The sequence below is a fragment of the Hyperolius riggenbachi genome, chromosome 2 (genome assembly GCF_040937935.1).
Source record: "Hyperolius riggenbachi isolate aHypRig1 chromosome 2, aHypRig1.pri, whole genome shotgun sequence".
In the NCBI taxonomy this organism is placed as follows: Eukaryota; Metazoa; Chordata; class Amphibia; order Anura; family Hyperoliidae; genus Hyperolius; species Hyperolius riggenbachi.
The window spans coordinates 538592251-538611008 of record NC_090647.1 but is presented as its reverse complement, the minus strand read 5'-3'; positions in this window follow the sequence as shown (position 1 = coordinate 538611008).

Here is an 18758-nt window from a genome sequence, read left to right as displayed (position 1 = left end):
GGGCCGTAGTTTGAAGACCACTGATTCATAGGATCCAGAGCTTTCCCTCTCCATAGATGAGTATCTAATATTTTTTTAATTTTTTTTTTTTTTTTACAGTCACTTCAGTATCACTTTAAACAGCTGTCTGCAAGATAGATAGATAATTTTGACTAACATATTAACAGGCCATAGCCACACTATGAACCAGTAACTGACTTTTCAAGGATGTATGGGAATAGTTTGCCTGTTCAATCGTTGACCTCCAAGTGTTTCATTATGGGAGTGACTTCTTGCTCATGTGTAGCTGAATATTTTTTAAATACCTTTTGTTTTAAAGCGACACTGTAAGGAAAAAAAGTTCCCCTATGGGGTAATTACCTCAGGAGGGGGAAGCTTCTGAATCCTAATGAGGCCTCCCCCGTCCTCTTCATCCTCTGGGATCCAGCACTGGAAGCCCCCAAAAATCCACCAGCAAGCCTGTCGGCAGGTGGGCAGGCACAGTCGGGGCTTCAGTGCACGGCAATATTTGCCTATCCATGCTCCTGCGCAGGCACAGTACAAGTTTCCCCTCAGTCTCCGGAGGAAATAGCGCAGTAGAGTGGACCGAATTGGGCTCGGCTATTTCCTCCAGAGCCCGAGGAGAAGCTTGTACTGCACCGTCGCAGGAGTGCAGATAGGTAAATATTGCCGCACACTGTTCGGGGGCTGCCAAGGCTGGATCCCCGAGGATGAAGAGGACAGGGAAGCCTCATTAGGATCCAGGGCCTTCCCCATCCAGAGGTAAGTACCCCCAGGGGCACTTTTTTCCTAACAGGATTACTTGAAGAAGGCAAAATTGGATTCCCTTATTTTTTTATTGCAGATAATGCCCAGTGCTCATTGAATCCACCTCAGAGAATAGACTGTGGATACCCGGGCATCAGCGCTAAGGATTGCCTCAACCGAGGATGCTGCTTCAACTCCTCCATTCGTGGAGTCAAATGGTGCTTCTTCCCCAAAGGCTACCGTAAGTTATTGCAGTCTCATAGTTTAATAAAGTCTATTCTAATTCTGTCTCAAATATCACTTAAAGTGAACCTTAACCCCGGACCTTAAAAAAAGTTTCACTTACCTGGGGCTTCCCCAAGCCCCCTGCAGCCTTACTGTGCCCTCACAGCTCCTTGAGTGTCCTCCGTGCCAAGCCGTGGGTTAGTTTAGTTTTCAGACGACTGAGAGTCGTCGGCCAAGTGTAGTCTTATTCACCTTGCCGCCATCAAGCACGTCTTGCGCAGGTGTAGAAAAAACTACGCGTGGGGGTTTGGGGAAGCCCCAGGTAAGTGAAACTTTTTTTAAGGTCCAAGGTTAAGGTTCACTTTAATAACAATGGCTCATCTACTCCTGTGAACCCAGTCTGTATGAGAACAGAATGCCTTTTGCAGGGTACGTGTAAATACGCTAGTGGATTCCATAAACATTGTGCATAATTTACGAAAATTACATGAAACTTCGCTCAGAAATTAAATTGCAAAAAATTTCTGAAAGTGAAATTACCCGATTCACACTACTCAAGAGTAATGTACGGTAGTTGCGTTGCCTAGTAGATGTTTATCAAAGAGGTAGAGAGTACGGGGGCTGCAGGAGCCTACACTAGGTCAGTCATCAGGACATTTGCTTCCAAGATTTACTTGCACAAGTGGTTGCTATGGGCAACCGTCAGCCCTGGGGGAAATCCCCATTCGGGTCTCTAGTCACGTGGTTGGGATCGATCTCCCTCCTAAGCATAATGGGGACTAAAATACTAGTAAACCAGACTTGAGAATTGATTTGACATAATACATCTATCCTAATGCATGTTCCTAGCCCTGCTGTATTGGGGACTTGTGATTTTTATGTAGATAACATTACTTTGGGACAAAAGCAACTAGGATAACTGTATGGACAATAAAAAGTAGACAAAAAAGTTTCCTTACTATTGATTTTTATATCAGACTGCTATTACTCTTTATTAGCGTCTAATGTTTTGTAATTTAATATTCACCAAGAATATACTGTAGTTTTGGACATGTAGTATATTATTTCTCTTGACTAGCTTGCCTTAACTTTATGTTGTACTAGGGAAGGAGAACAGTAACAACAGACTCTCAGGACAATAGTCCATAAAGTAGACCACTTCTTTTTTGTTTTACCAAATGAGTAACAACATGAACATACCTGTTCCATTGATTTTCCTTGTTGTTTGCAGAGGATAACCCAAGTGAATGCGGCACTTTCCCATATTTCAGGAGGAACTGTGGCTATCCAGGGATCAGTAACGCCGTTTGTGCCAGCAAAAAGTGTTGCTTCAATTCCACCATCCCTGGAGTGAACTGGTGCTTCTACACCCGGACACAAGGTATAATGGGTCAGCGTTGTATGTTGACTTTAAGGATTGACCAAAGTCAGTGTCCACTCGCATAATCTGCATATGGGGGGGGGGGGTCTACCTAATACTGAGGGACACATCAGGCTATCAATACTGTGGGGAGGCAACCTAATACGGCGGAGCACATCTGGCTATCTATGGGGGGCTAGTACTGGGGGCACATCTGATATCTAACCTGGGAAGGTCTGCATAATACTGTGAGTACATTTGGCTATTTTACTTTGGGAGGGAGGCTGCCTAATACCGGGGGTGCATCTGGCTATCTTACCTGGAGAGGGGGCTACATCTGGCTACCTTATCTGGTGAGGGTGGGGGGTTACCTAATAATGGGGGTATAGCTTACCTGGGGAGAGGGGCTGCCTAATACTGGGGGCACATCTGGCTACCTTAATTGGGGGGAGGGCAAATTGGGCTATCTAAATTAGGCAGGGGGTCTTCCCAATACTGGGGGCACACATACTACCTATACTGGGGTTGGTACAATTTGTGGGTTGTGGGCGTGGACACTTTGGAAACTCTGCCACTAGTGCTTGAGAACCTTGTCGCGGGCAACAATATTTGTGTAGAAAGTTACTATAAAAGGTAGGCATTTAAACATTGTTGCTACTGTATCTCTGTATGTATTTTTGTATGATGCTTTAATGCTCATTGCTGCCACAGACAAGGTATAATGTATTTAAACCCGCTGCCCTTCCTGTATCCTCCTCAGATAAGCAGCAGTGCGCAGTGAGCCCAGCGGATCGCAAGGACTGCGGATACCCGGGGATCAGCGACACCGAGTGCTACTCCAGAGGCTGCTGCTTCAACGCCACCATCTCCGGGGTCAAATGGTGCTTCTTCCCGAAAGATAATGGTAAAATTTACAGCTAATATACAGGTTTTTTTTTTAAATCATAACTGAACTTATGAATTTGTTTGAAACAAAAAGTATGGGTGAGTTAACATTACAAAGACAATTCCACACATGCCTTTTGTTTGCACCTCTCAAGTTGTTTTAGATTTGTTTTTCTCATTTTCTTCTGCCGTAGCAAAGAGCTATAACAGTGGACAGCGTAAACTCACTGCTTGATCTTGCTGAGTAAACACTTTGGGCCATATTCAGCTGGCACTATCGATAGGGTTAACAGTTAGTGAACAGCTACCCCATTATATATTTGTTTGCACATAATTCAATATAGCATACAATGCTGTGTGTAAATATTGTTGTAACGGCTTGCATATGACCCATATGCAAGCCTTTACATTAACAAGCCTTTACATATCATTTTTTTCTTAATGTTGAGCTGAAGTTTGCGTAATTTTGTGTTTCCGTAATTATGGACTCGAATTTTGCCACTACATTGCGAATTTGTAATTTCATAATTGCCATACAGTTATTCGGAATTCCGTAAGCGAAATTTCTGTCACGTACTGTCGCGTTTTGGGGAAAATTCATTTTTAATGTGAAATTTCATAATTTCGTGTTTTCTATAAAAACAATGATTTTAATTACGAAAATGAATGTAATTTAGTTTTTAGTAATAATTGTGCAAACTTAAGTAATGACTAAACTCAGGAAAGTGACTCATTGATTGCAATTACTGATTGCAATTACTAATAATGCAAAGGCCCCTGCAAGTGCAGTCGCTTTAAATGTATCAGGAGGCTCTACCTCAGCCACTTCTAAGACAGGTGCTCTTTGCCAAGGTGCACTTAGAGGTCATGCATGCTGAGGTTTTGGGCCTTCCAATATCTGATAATGCAAAGGTCTATGCATGTGCTGTCGCTTTAAATGTATCAAGAGGCTCTGGACTGGAACACAACTTCGAGAACGGATGAATTTCCGCATTAAACACGAAATTCTGATTCATTTCCACTACGAAAACAATCGTAATTACGAAAAATGATCATAATTACGAGATTCTGCCTAAACACAAAATTGTGCATAATTTTGCAAAATTACAAATTTTCAATTATGGTCATAATCGTAATTTGGCAAATTTACACCAAATTTCACCTAATCGTAATTAGGTCATTACGCTCATCACTACTTTTTCTCCTGAGTTTTCCCCTAGGTACCACTTTGCACTTCTGGTATTTGCACTTTGTTAATAATGTACCTTTTAAGCCACCAGCAAGCAAGAAAATACTAAAAATAATTTCAATAGTGCTGTTTCACCTACTATTTGGTACTTTTTTAATTTAAAAATGCTGAAAAGTTATTTTAAAGGGAAGATGAAAAATTAACTGAGTACATTCAGGAGATAAAGTTAATTGCAAAAGTATTTTGATTAATTTAACGACCGCCTAACGCCGATAGGCGTCGGCAGGTCGCAAGTGGTTTCCCATGGAAACGTTCCAAGTCAGTTCACGGAGGGTGTCTCTGTGAACAGCCTGCGAGCCTACGATCGTGGCTCGCAGGCTAAATGTAAACACGTGGGGAAGAAATCCCCGCTGTTTACATTATATGGCGCTGCTGCGCAGCAGCGCCGTAAAGGAGATCGGCGATCCCCGGCCTCTGATTGGCCAGGGATCGCCGGCATCTGATAGGCTGAAGCCTATCCTAGGCGGCGCAGGACGGATCGCCGTCCTGTACCGCCCACAGCGTGAGGGAGAGGGAGGGAAGGAGAGGGAGGGCGAAAATTGCTGTGGAGGGGGGCTTTGAGGATCCCCCACCGCAAAACAAGATAGCCGGCAGCGATCAGACCCCCCAGCAGGACATCCCCCTAGTGGGGAAAAAAGGGGGGAAGTCTGGTCGCCCTGGCTGAAACCTGATCTGTGCTGTGGGCTGGAGAGCCCACCCAGCACAGATCATTCAGAAAAGCCCTGGTCCTTAAGTGGTTAATTCTCAACCTCCAACCTCACCTTGTCCAATGTGCACAAAATTGCTAGAAAGTTGCAGAAAAGCCAAAATATCCTTAGCCGTGAAAACATGTCAGGTATACCAGCAAAGTGGACCTCAAACACCATAGCCATCCATTTGTAATATTTTTTGTGTTCCATATTTTTTGCACTTAATTTTTTTAAAACCAAATAAATAAACAAAAAATGTGCAAACATCCCAATAGATTCCCAGTAATAAATACTTATTATATATTTATACTTATTTCTTTTTTTCAACATTTATAATGCTAATTAACAGCTTTTCTAACTTTCAACTGTCTTGTTGTTTAGATAAGCCAGGTGGAGGATCAGGCAACAAACCCGGCACTGGATCAGGAAGTGCCAGTGGTGAAGGCAGTGGACCAGGCAACAAACCAGGAGGTGGATCAGGCAGTGCCAGTGGAGAAGGCAGCGGACCAGGCAACAAACCAGGTGATGGACCAAATCCATATGAGAAATACTTCAACCCCATTGTTCACTGTGGAGTACTCTTATTTAATTACCTGGCAGAAAATAAACAAAAATGTTTCAGCCTTGAAAATATGCCAGTTATATGCTAGTTATATCACCGGCTGGTCCTCCTTAAAACACCAATATTCATATGTAATATTTATTTTTTTTCTAACTAAAATATTGCTTCAAATAATTTTCAAAATGCAAAAAAAAAACAAACAAAAAAAAAACAACTAAACAAAAATAAATAAATAAGAAATAAAAATGTACAAAAATCCCCTTAAATTCCTAGAAAATAATAATTTTCATTGTAAAGTTGCAAATTCCACCCAGTCCATTAAAGAGGAACTCCAGTGAAAATAATGTAATGAAAAAGTGCTTCATTTTTACAATAATTATGTAAAAATGATTTAGTCAGTGTTTGCCCATTGTAATATATTTTAAATCCCTGATTTACATTCTGACATTTATGACATGGTGACATTTTTACTGTTGGCAGGTGATGTAGCTGCTGCATGGTTTTATGGCAGTTGGAAACAGCTGTAAACAGCTATTTCCCACAATACAGCAAGGTTCCCAGACAGGAAACTGCCAGGAGTACCACGGTCCTCAGAGTTTCTTGTGGGAGGGGTTTCACCACAATATCAGTCATACAGTGCCCCCTGATGGTCTGTTTGTGAAAAAGAATAGATTTTTTGGGATAAAGTTCAATTCTTGTTCGGAATTCCCTTTCTCAATAAACGTTGTCAAAGTCAACTTCTGGTCTTTTACCTTTGATCCGGAGGAAGGCCGTTCCACCAGGACATTTTTTTTTAGTGTATGATGCTCTTCCTCTTTCGCCTTCTCCTTTGAGGTTTTTTTAACCTAAAAGAGGCTGTTAATTTGACCTTAGATTCCCAGAAAATAATATTTTTTTGTGAAGATGCAAATTATGGTACAATATATCCAGTGAGAATATGTCTTCCTCTCTGTACACTGTTGGCTTGTATTCAGCTGAGACAATCCTAGCAGTGTTTAAATGATCTTGTTTGTTTTCTTATTGGCTACTATTGTAATTGTTTCCTCTGCAGGTGCTAAGCTTCCCACTTAAGTAAAAAGTGCTGCGTTTAACAATTTGAATGATGTTCTGGTAGTACCTTTTTTTCTGTAAAAAATCTTTTAGAGCAAAGAAGAAATATTGAGGTTCATACAATTTTTATGTTATATTGGTTTGGAATAAAAAAAAAATCCTTTCATGTTATGGATAACTAATGATATACTTTACTGACTTTCAACCGCTGTGTTGTTTAGATAGGCAATGGACCAGGCTATGGTTTTTGCGTTCTTCATAAAAATCCTTGTAGTTCTGGTTCTCCATGACTTGAATATGTGCTCTGTAATCACTTCCATCCCAATGCTACGTACACACATGCGACAACGATCGTTCGTTGAGAATGACAAACGAACTTTTAATTGATGAAAGAACGACCTAAGTAAAGTTAGTTTTAAACTGTGTGTAACGATCTGATCGTTAGAACGAACGTTACATCACGTAAAGCAACTATTACGCTTGCGCAAAAAAATGAGAAGTTTCATGGCGAAATATCGAAATGAGCATGTCAAGCCTAGTACGAACGACCGTTTCCAACAATTTACTACTTTTGCAAACGATCGTCGTTGGTAAAAATCCGCCAAGCTAGATCGTTCGTTTTTAACGATCTAGCTCGTCCGTCGTTAGACTTAATGATCGTTGGTTGCTTTTTTTAAAATGATCGTCGTTTGAAAAGATCAGGGAACGATTGTTTCAAACGACTATAGTCGCATGTGTGTACGCACCTCAAGTCTGACACAGAAAGTCATATAAATTCATACCTTGCGCTGATAAAGGGGTATCCAGTAGTGATGTGGCGAACTGTTCGTCGAACTGTTCACAGCGAACAGGCCATGGGGAATGACCTCGGTGTCATTTCCGCATTCATCATATTACGCCTTACTGCACAGACGCTTTCCCGGCGGCCGCGTGTCCTTGATTGCGCGCCTGGAGTGCTCTGCGCATGACGTCACGCAGAGCACTCCCAGCTGCAAACGCTCGATCAAGGAAGCACGGCCGCTGGGAAAGCATCTGCGCAGTAAGGCGTAATATGACGAATGCGGAAATGACACCGAGGTCATTCCCCATGGCCTGTTCACTGCTAACAGTTTGGGCCATATCTAGTATACAGTGGACAAAATTCAGATGACAAACCTCAGGGACTGGGAGAGAAAAAAGGAACAGAGAACGCCAGGAGAACCAAATAGTGTAGTATTTTCAGGAAATGGGATAACAAATGAGACAAATAGGCAACCACAGTGTAAGGCAAAAAGAAAATACCATCTCCACGAAGAAAGGAAATCTTCTCTGGGATATGTTGGGTCACACTCCAAAAAACCGAAGGGCCCACTGGATCACAGGGGATACCCCTGAGGGGAGGGGCGCACAAGGACAGATTTCTGGAAAGGCCACAAAGGCCTGGGCCTTGGGCGGCTGCAGCCCAATGGGGAACCTGGATATGAAAGAGGGGTTGCTAGCTACATATAAAACAGGAGGTTGAAAATGGGGAGCAACAAATGTAAAAAAGGTAAGTGAGGCCAAAGAGAGCTGCTCATGAAAGAGTGAGGCTACAATACATGGATAATAGTCATGGAAGAGGGGGCTGCACATGGAATGGGAGGGGCACTACTGCACAGGAAAGGGAAGCCCCAACATACTTAGGGTGACAAAAAGTATAAATCCGGTCTTTATTGCACGTAAATTAGAAGGTGCCTCAAAGGTTGAATGCAATCAATTCTGAGTGAATGATGACACAGTCTTTCCTCCGATTGAAGGTATAGAAATTAATTTTATTGACACCACAAAGGATGACGCATTTCACAGGACCTGCCGGCTTCTTAAGGTCTATAGTGCAGTGTCTTAATGCAGCGGCATGCAGTGACTTAGGCACTGCTATAGCTATGCTATGAACAAGAGACTCCAGATGTATGTGGCTTTTGAGGGGAAACCAAAGCAAAGCATTATGGGTGCGACTCCGTGCTCACAGGAAGCTGAATAATTGAAATACCTTATATTTAAAGAGGATCCGTAACGTTAAAAAATGCCCTTGGGGGTACTCACCTCGGTAGGGGGAAGCTTCTGGATACTATCGAGGCCTGTGTCCCACGGTGGTCTTGCTGCAGCCCACTGAACAGCGGGCATGTAAATATTTACCTTTCCGGATCCAGCGCAGGCGCAGTACGGCTCTCGGCTTGGAAATAGCCAATCCCAGTCGGGTCCGCTCTACTGCGCAGGCACAAGTCTCCTGCACCTGGGCAGTAGAGCGGACCCGACTGAGATAGGCTATTTCCGCCTATTTCCGAGCGGAGGTTCGCAACAGCGCCCCCGCTGGAACAGGAAAGGGTAAATATTGCACAGCCTGACAATTGTCGGCTGTGCATTCAGTGGGCTGCAGCAAGACCACCGTGGGGCGGAGGAGGACAGAGGAAGCCTCGAAAGGATCCAGAGGTTTACCCCTAACGAGGTGAGTACCCCCCCAGGGAAACTTTTTTTAATTACAGAGTCTCAATAAAAATGGGATTTTGTATACTGATTTCTTTTCTTAACACGTTTTGTTTCTTAACACAGATAAGGGGCAGTGCTTGTTGAATCCACCTCAGAGAATAGACTGTGGATACCCGGGAATCAGCGCTAAGGATTGCCTGAACCGAGGATGCTGCTTCAACTCCACCATTCCTGGAGTCAAATGGTGCTTCTTCCCCAAAGGCTACCGTAAGTTATTGCAGTCTCATATTTTACTAAAGACTCTTATTATTCTGTCTCAGACATGACTTTATGCAGGAGGCTCATCTCCTGAGAACCCTGTCTGTACGGAGAATAGACTAACTGGATAATTTCCACCAGGCACGTCGTTAGGGCAAGAGATTCAGGGCACTTGCACAAATCTCCGCCCACAGTGCCCTGGTTGTCGGGGCATGCGCTGCAATAATCCATCAAATACCAAATGAAATACTGCATGATTTCTTAAAATACCAAATTAAATACCATATGAGGTAGAAAATTGTGAATTGCCATGCAGTTTTTCAGTAAATTACCAAACTATTACAGCGTAACTGCATGTGTGGGAATCTTGGTGAATACTCAATAAAACATATTTTTGAAATTGACAATCATAAAATTTTTACCAAGCAAGTCTTAGGGAATGGAAGCCATTGAGTATTAATTTAAGATCTACTAACCAAGTGGTTGCTATGAGCAATAGGTCAGAGATGTTAGTAATTTCCCATCCTCACTAAGGTCATGAGGTTAGGAACAATTGCTTTCCTAATTGTAAAGGGTAATTAAATACAACAATAGAATACGAAGCTTGAGGATTAATTTGATATAATACATCTATTAAAATGCTCATTCTGGACCCTGCTGTATTTTATGCTGGAGGGACTTGAGATTTTTACACAGATGACATTACTTTTGCTCGAAAGTAAGTAGGATAATTGCAAGGGCAGTAAAGACAAGCACAAGTTTTTTAATTAAATATTAGGTAAGACTATAAATCCACTTTAACATTTAATATCTCTGGTTTTGAAATTAAATATTCACCAATCATATATAGCTGCAGTGTTGGTGTGTACACATAGTTTTAGTGTATATTTCCTGGATCAGCAATTTTGTACATGAGAAGGAGGAACAGTGGCGTAGCAATCACCCCTGCATGGGATGCAGGCGCAGGTTGGCCCAGGGCGGGAAGAAACCCAGAGGGGCCCCACGACTCTGGGGTCCACCACCTGCCCGTATGCATTAACGAGGGAGGGTGGGCCCCCATCAAAGGTTTTGCAGGGGGGTGAGTAATTTCTAGTTATGCCTCTGTATAAGAAGTCTCCATTTCTCTCTCAGGACATTAGTCCATAAAGAGAAGACCTCTACTTCTTTGTTCCACCAAATAAGTTACATGAACTTGCATGAACCTGTTCCTTTGCTTTCCCTTGTTGTTTGCAGAGGAGAACCCAAGTGAATGCGGCACTTTCCCATATTTCAGGAGGAACTGTGGCTATCCGGGGATCAGTAACTCCGTGTGTGCCAGCAAAAAATGCTGCTTCAATTCCACCATCCCTGGAGTGAACTGGTGCTTCTACACCCGGACACAAGGTATGTTATTATTATAAATATTATAATAAAGTAAGTGAAGTATGGTCCGGTGTTAGTCGTGGAGCAGAAATGCAGACATTTAAGGGACACTATGGCGAAAAACTGTAAAATTGTAAATACAGTATGTGCAAACATGAACAATTAAGAAGTACATTTTCTCCAGAGTAAAATGAGCCATAAATTACTTTTCTCCTATAAGCTGTCACTTACAGTAAGTAGTAGAAATTTGACAGACACAACAGGTTTTGAACTAGTCCATCTCTTCATGGGGGATTCTCAGGGATTTATTTATTTTCAAAAGCACTTAGTGAATGGCAGTTGCACTGTCCAACTGCCAAAAAACTGTGTAGCGAGCAGGGAGGCTGGCTAGCATCATTGTTTAAATCCTTTTTAGGGAATATCTTTATAAAGAATAAAAGCCTTGCTGAGAATCCCCTATAACGAGATGGACTAGTCCAAAACCTGTCGCTTCTGTCAGATTTCTACTGCCTACTGTAAGTGACAACAACATAGGAGAAAAGTAATTTATGGCTCATTTTACTCTGGAAAAAACGTTCTTCTTATTTGTCTATGTTTGCACATATTTTACATTTTTAAATTTTTCACCATAGTGTTCCTTTAATTTAATGACCAGCCAACGGCGACTGGTCGCAGTGGTGTTTCCATGGAAACGTTTCCTGTCAGTTCACGGAGGGAGTCTCCGTGAACAGCCTGCGAGCCTCCGATCGCGGCTCGCAGGCGAAATGTAAACACCCGGGGAAGTAATCCCCGGTGTTAACATCCTACGGTGCTGCTGTCACCGCAGCGCCGTAAAGGAGATTGGTGATCCCCGGCCTCTGATTGGCTGGGGATCGCCGCCGTCTGATAGGCTGAAGCCTATCAGAGGTGGTACAGGACGGATTGCTGTCCTGTGCCACCCATAGAGAGAAGGGGAGGGAGGAAAGGAGAGGGAGGGGGGAATAGCGCTGCAGAGGGGGGCTTTGAGGTACCCCCCCCCCCCCCCCGCTAGGCGAAAGTGAGCGGCGGCGATCAGACCCTCCCAGCAGGACACCCCCCTAGTGGGGAAAAAAGGGGGGAAGTCTGGTCGCCCTGCCTGCCACACAATCTGTGCTGGGACCCCACCCAGCACAGAAAATTGAAAATTTCTGCGGTCCTTAAGTGGTTAAACCAACAAATGTTGAGTCCGGTAATAACTTTAATGACTAACTGTACATGGTTTATTGCAAGCTTTCGAAACATTAGGTTTCATTTCCTTCAGGCATTATACAGAACTGGATCAGAACCGGCTCTGTATAATGCTGTACTTGGGGAGATGGTCATGGAATAGAGCTGCTGCAGATTAAGGGGGCTGCATATGGAAAAGGGTACATGGTAGTTTGACACTATTATACATTCATACATGGGGATTTGCTACACAATTTCATAGGCTCCTGACTTTGTGTTCACTCTGAGCCAGTGATCACAGCAGGATCAGTAAGAAAGGGATCTGGTGTATAAGGGGTCAGAGCCATCCAGTACTTAAAGTGGTCTGAAACTCCGACATAACATTCAATAAAAATGTGTTTTCCTACTTTTTATTACCCATACAGTTATCATATTTGCTTTTGTGCACAAGTAATATTGTCTGTTTACAAATTACAAGTTTCCAAAGTGTAGTTTATCTGCTCTGAAAGCTGCCATTGCATTTTATTCAAGCTGTTTTTTATTATATATTGAAATCTTCTAGTGAGCTCTTCTAGACTGTGTGCATGCTTGAAGCGGAGGGAGCTCGTTTTCAGCACAGCTAAGATATGTAACAACAGAGGAATGTAAACAAAAAGTAATGTTATCTCCTCTCTGGATGCAGATCATAAGCTAAAGGGGCTTTCCACTGCAGAGCAAAGTGCTGTGTTTAACTTTTAGAGCAAAGAAGAAATGCTGAGTTCCAGACCACTTTAAAGGGAAGTAGGGAAAAAGGGCGCAGGTAGCTCGTGAACGAAAAGGGCGCCGCCATATACTCGAATGCATTTATCATTAATGCGGCACCCAAAGCAGAAAAAAGGGTACACATAAATATTGTCAACGACATTAGAACATTCAAGTTTTTGAAATATGTTATTGTTTTAGAAACTTGCATCATTATAGTTTGTCATATTATTTCGTTTGTATAGATAGATTTTAGGTTATCAAACATATTATCATGTCTATATTTTTAAGGGTGTTTCTGCAGGGTGTGTGGTTAGGGTTAGGCAACACCAGGGGGGGTTACGGTTAGGCACCACCAGAGGGGTTAGGCACCGCCGGGGGATGACTAGGGTTAGGCATCACCAGGGGAGTGGTTTGGTTTAGGAACCGCCAGGGGAGGGGTCTATGTGTTAGTGTAGGGTTGGGTTCAGCTGTATTGTTGAATTACATAACGATTTTTAACATTAATAGCTTTTCGTTATTATCTCCCATCTGTTTTAAAATGGTATTTATTGTTAAACAATTGTGTTAACAATGTTTATCATTATTGAGATTTCATTATTCACTGATGCCATTTCGTTATCCAGCCAGGCCCTTTTTTCTTGGCGCCTTTTTTTCATGCACGCCTTTAAAGGGCTCAAAGTGGACCTGAACTCTTGCACAGGACAGAAGGAAAACATATAGAAATGCACCCTGTATTTATTTAGGGAGTTTAGCCTGTCTAATTCCCTCTCATTTGTGTCTAATCACAAATTGTAATTTGATCCTCCCCTGTGTCACATGACTGCCTATTGCAGATAAGCAGATAAGCTCATTTGAAAGCACAGGATGATAACAATATGCCTGCTTCCATTAATCAGGAAGTAGAAACACTGCAGATTTACCCGTATATACTCGAATACAAGTCGACCTTGTGTATAAGTCGATTCCAGTATTCAACCATCTTAAGCTGGAATTTTTTATTGACTCAATTATAAGTCGACCCATCAAAGTTAATGGTTGCACTTGAGGCTCGGGGGGGTTAATGACTGCACTGCATACAGTATTGCAGCCAATAACCCCTCCTGTCCCTTAAGTGCAGCCAATACCTCCTCCATGTCCCCCAAATGCTGCAATTATGTACTTCTTTTTATGCAGCCCAGTATTTCCCCCCTGCCCCTTTCCTTGTTAATTGTTGTGGCCAGGACTTTCAGACCTGTGCTTTCTAGGCATTTCCTTTCCCTTAAAGTATCACTTACCACTGGGTTAATTGCTGCAAATGTCACTATTAGTACACACATTACTACTCAGTGTGCTCAGTGTTGCCCATGACTCCTGTATAAGTCGACCCCTATACATTTATGAAGTGAATCAGACATACATTTCTAGACTTATACTCAAGTATATACAGTATTTTAGGATTTGTATCAGCTGTAACAAAGACATGTTTTTTGTTTGAAGGTTATTATGCTGTTATGAGTTCAGGTCCACTTTAACAAGTTTATCTTGCTGCCACAGAAGAGGTATAATGTATATAAACCCGCCGCCCTTCCTGTATCCTCCTCAGATAAGCAGCAGTGTGCAGTGAGCCCAGCGGATCGCAAGGACTGCGGATACCCGGGGATCAGCGACACCGAGTGCTACTCCAGAGGCTGCTGCTTCAATGCCACCATCTCCGGGGTCAAATGGTGCTTCTTCCCGAAAGATAATGGTAAAAATTAAAGCTAGTGATGATCATAATCAGCAACTTACAATTACGCAGATTTGCCCGTAAATTTTTACAGTTTCGCCTATACGTGATTACGATTTGTACATTTAATTGATTTTGTAGTCATACGTAATTTCATGGAAAATTTCATGTAATTTCGTGCCAACTTTGGCAGCGAATGGCAAAGCCACCATGCATGCTATTGACAACAAAATTGCTAGTGGGTACAAGTCAAAAAGTAATTTTCCAAAAAGACCTTGTAGTTTTTGAGAAAATCAATTTTAAAAATGCAAAGAAAAAATGTTTTTTAAACTCAGAAAAATGACAATTTTACTTTTTCTTTGCATTTTTTAAATTGTTTTTCTCAGAAACTACAAGGTCTTGTTGAAAAAAATCTTGTTTTTTTACTTGTACCCACTATTCTGCTTAAAGAGGAACTTCAGCCTAAACAAACATACTGTCATTAAGTTACATTAGTTATGTTAGTTATGTTAATTAAAATAGATAGGTAATATAATCTCTTACCCACCCTGTTTTAAAAGAACTGGCTAATGTTTGATTTCATGATGGCAGCCATCTTTTTGGTTGAAAGGAGGTGACAGGGAGCATGAGACACAGTTCCAACTGTCCTGTGTGCTGATCACCCCTCCCAGTTGCTAGACAACGTGAATAACAACATAGAAAATCCCATCATGCTCTGCACAGAGCTTGGGTGGAGCTTAGGTAAAAATGCAGCTAAAAATGATGCTTTGGTAAGAAAAACAAAGTTCTGATGCTGTGAAACTGTTAAAGAAACACCAAGCCTTTTCAGTTCTGCTGAGTAGATTTTTAGTCCGGAGGTTCACTTTAACATATGTAGCAATTTTGGTAGCAATAGCATATATGAGGACTTTGCTATTAACCACTAAAGTCGGCACAGAATTAAGTGAAATTTCACAAAAATAACACGAAAAATTAGCCAAAATTATGAAATATTACTATTACATATAAAATTACGGTAATTATAATTTTCCCCCGAAATTTTGCATCACGATTTCAATGCGTAATTGCAAATTTCAATGCATATGCGAAATTTCGGCCCGCCAGGGCCTGTTTCCATTACACACAGATTGGATGCAGAAAAAATTCACAAATTCAGTTATGATTTAAAAAAAGACCTGGATATTCACTTGAGGGCCTGTTTCCACTACACGCAGATTGCAGATGCAGAAAAACTGACTCCAATGAATGTCTATGGGCCTGTTTCCACTAAATGCGATTTTTCTGATGCAGATTTTCCCATAGGCATTTATTGGAGACCGTTTTTCTGCATCTGTAATCTGCGTGTAGTGGTTATAGTTATAGGCCCTCAAGTGAATATCCAGGTCTTTTTTTTTTAAATCATAACTGAATTTGTGAATTTTTTCTGCATCCAATCTGTGTGTAGTGGATACAGGCCCTCAAGTGAATATCCATGTCTTTTTAAAATCATAATTGAATTTGTGAATTTGTTTGCAAATAAAAAAAATATGGGTAAGTTCCTATTACAAAGACGTTTCCACACATGTCTTTTTGCTTACACCTCTGAGGCTAGGTTCCCGGTGGTCAGTTGCATAGTGCACGCGTTAAAATGCGTTATAATGAGTGTGAACGGCAATGAGTACTGGCAGGGCAGCCATCGGGGGGGGGGGGGGGGGGGGGACAACTGACACTGCAGTGAGGGGCCCAGGGCTTCTGGGGGCCCTGCCCCCCCCCCCCCCCCAAGCGCTAGGAGGGCCGCATGTGCTGGCTGCAGGCCTGTGGCTTACTAACCAGCACACCATGTTCCAGAACTGAGAGAAGAGTGACATCAGCGCTTAAACGTGGGGAGCAGATGAGTGAGCCCGCTACATCGGACTTTCTATACTGGGGCACCACCTATATCTGGCTACAGGCTACCTATACCGGGCCACCACCTATACCTGGCTACCTATACTGGGGCTGGAACCACCTATACCTAGCTACCTATGCTGGGGCACCACCTATACCTGGCTACCTATACTGGGGCACTACCTATATTGGGGGCACCTGTACCTAGCTAACCTATACTGGTGCTCCACCCATACCAGGCTACCTAAACTGGGGGCAACTATACCAGGCTACGTATACCAGGGCACCACCTATAGTTGAATATCTATACTGGGGGCACCTGTATCTTGCTGGCCAATACTGGGGCACCAGGTATACCAGGCTACCTATATTGGGACATCTACACCAGGCTACCTATACTGGGGGCACCTATGCCTGGATACCTATACTGGGGGCACCTATACCTGGCTAGGGCAGGGGGAGGAGCTGAGACAGAAGGGGACAAGAGGTAACACAGGGGGATAAAAGAGGCAGAGAGGAAACAGAGGCAGGCAAAAGAGACACAGGGAGAAAAGAGATGAGACGGGAACATGAGGTCACACAGAGGGACATAAAAGAGGCACAAACTGAGGTGAGACAGAGGGGGACAAAAGAGGCATAGGAAGAAAAGAGGGGGACAAAAGAGAATAAATAAAGGATAAGAACAGACCTACAAGTCCCTATCTTATTTGTTAACCGGGGACTAAATGCATTTTGCTAGTATTTGGCTCCACCCACAACATGCCATGGTCACGCCTACTGTTTGCCGCATCACGCTGTGCATGCCGCTTTCTTCAGTGTTGGAGCCATGCACATTTTTCGCCGCAGCGCACTTCGTGCATGGACACGGGGCGAGGTGGCTAGTAGGGGGCAAAGCAACCAGTGGGTGGGCCTAGGGAGGGGGGGCCAGGCCTGATGATATGTGAGGGGGCCCAAAATTTCTTATGGCGGCCCTGGGTACTGAACATAGACTTTAATACAAAGCCTGCATGCAGTGAGTTAGAATAACAACGCAGTACTGTGAACAGGTCCATAGAATAATATGGGCAGGGAGTTGACATGCAGAATTATTCTGCTACACATCTGACCACCGTGAACATGGCTTCAAGCTTTTTTGATATTTTTTAATTTTCTTTTGTGGTATGGAAGAACTGTGAGAGTGGACAGCGATAACCGCGAATACTGGAGAAGATGGATCAGGGAACTTCCGGCGACCTGCGATCTGATAAACATTCGTTCCCTGATCCATCTTCAGGATACAAATGGGTACAAATGACGGCACAAGAGGGTTGAATATTGGAGTCGGCTTATACACAAAGTCGACTTGTATTTGAGTATATACGGTAGCTATACTACACTGTGCTAATTCTCCTACTATTCCCATCCTCTGACTTGCCTATTTCTAGTTTTTATTAAACAGCAAACATACATATATTTACATGCCAGGTATAACCAGCAAGGTGAGCCTCAAAAACCATAAATGTTCATTTTTAATACAGTGTATACTTGAATACAAGTTGACCTTGTGTATAAGTCAACTCCAATATTCAACCCTCTTAAGCTGGAATGTTTTATTGACTCCAGTATAAGTCTACCCAGCAAAGTTAATGGCTGCACTTGGGGCCCAGGAGGGGTTAATGATTGCAGTGCATACAGTATTGCAGCCATTAACCTCTCCTGTCCCTTTAAATGCAGCCAATACCTCCTCCAGACCCCCAAGTCAGCAATTATGCACTTAACTTCCTGCAGCCCATTATTTTCCCCTGCCACTTTCCTTGTAAATTGTTGTGGCCAGGACTTTCAGACCTGTGTTTTCATGGCATTTTCTTTCCTGAAAGTATCACTTACCACAGGGTAATTTGCTGCAAATGGGAACGTGACTATTAGTAAACACATTTCTCAGTGTGCTCAGTGTTGCCCGTGACTCGTGTATAAGTCGACCCCTATACTTTTATGAAGTGAGTCAGACCTACATTTTCTAGACTTATATACAGTATATACAGTATTTCATATTTTTTCAGCGATTTTTTACTTTTTTTTTTTTTAAAAAAACTAATAAATAAACAAAAATGTGCAAACATCCCCAAAGGTTCCCAGCAATAAATACTTTTAATTATGAAGGTGCTGAACTCAATTCAGTCCCTTAGTTGAAGACATGGAACTAATTACTTTATGAGAATTTTTTTATGTTAGATTTTGGTTAAATTCTGTTATTCTGTTACAGAATATTATCTTTCCAACCAGGGGCGCTACTAGACTTCATAGGGCCCCCTGAAAAAATGATAGCATGGGACCCCTTGGTCCCAGAACCCCATGCAGGTCACGTGATCAGGAGCCGGAGAATGGCAGCAGAGAGTGTTCTGCTGTGAAGCAGCGTCTGGAAGCAGAAAAAAAATTACACACGCTCC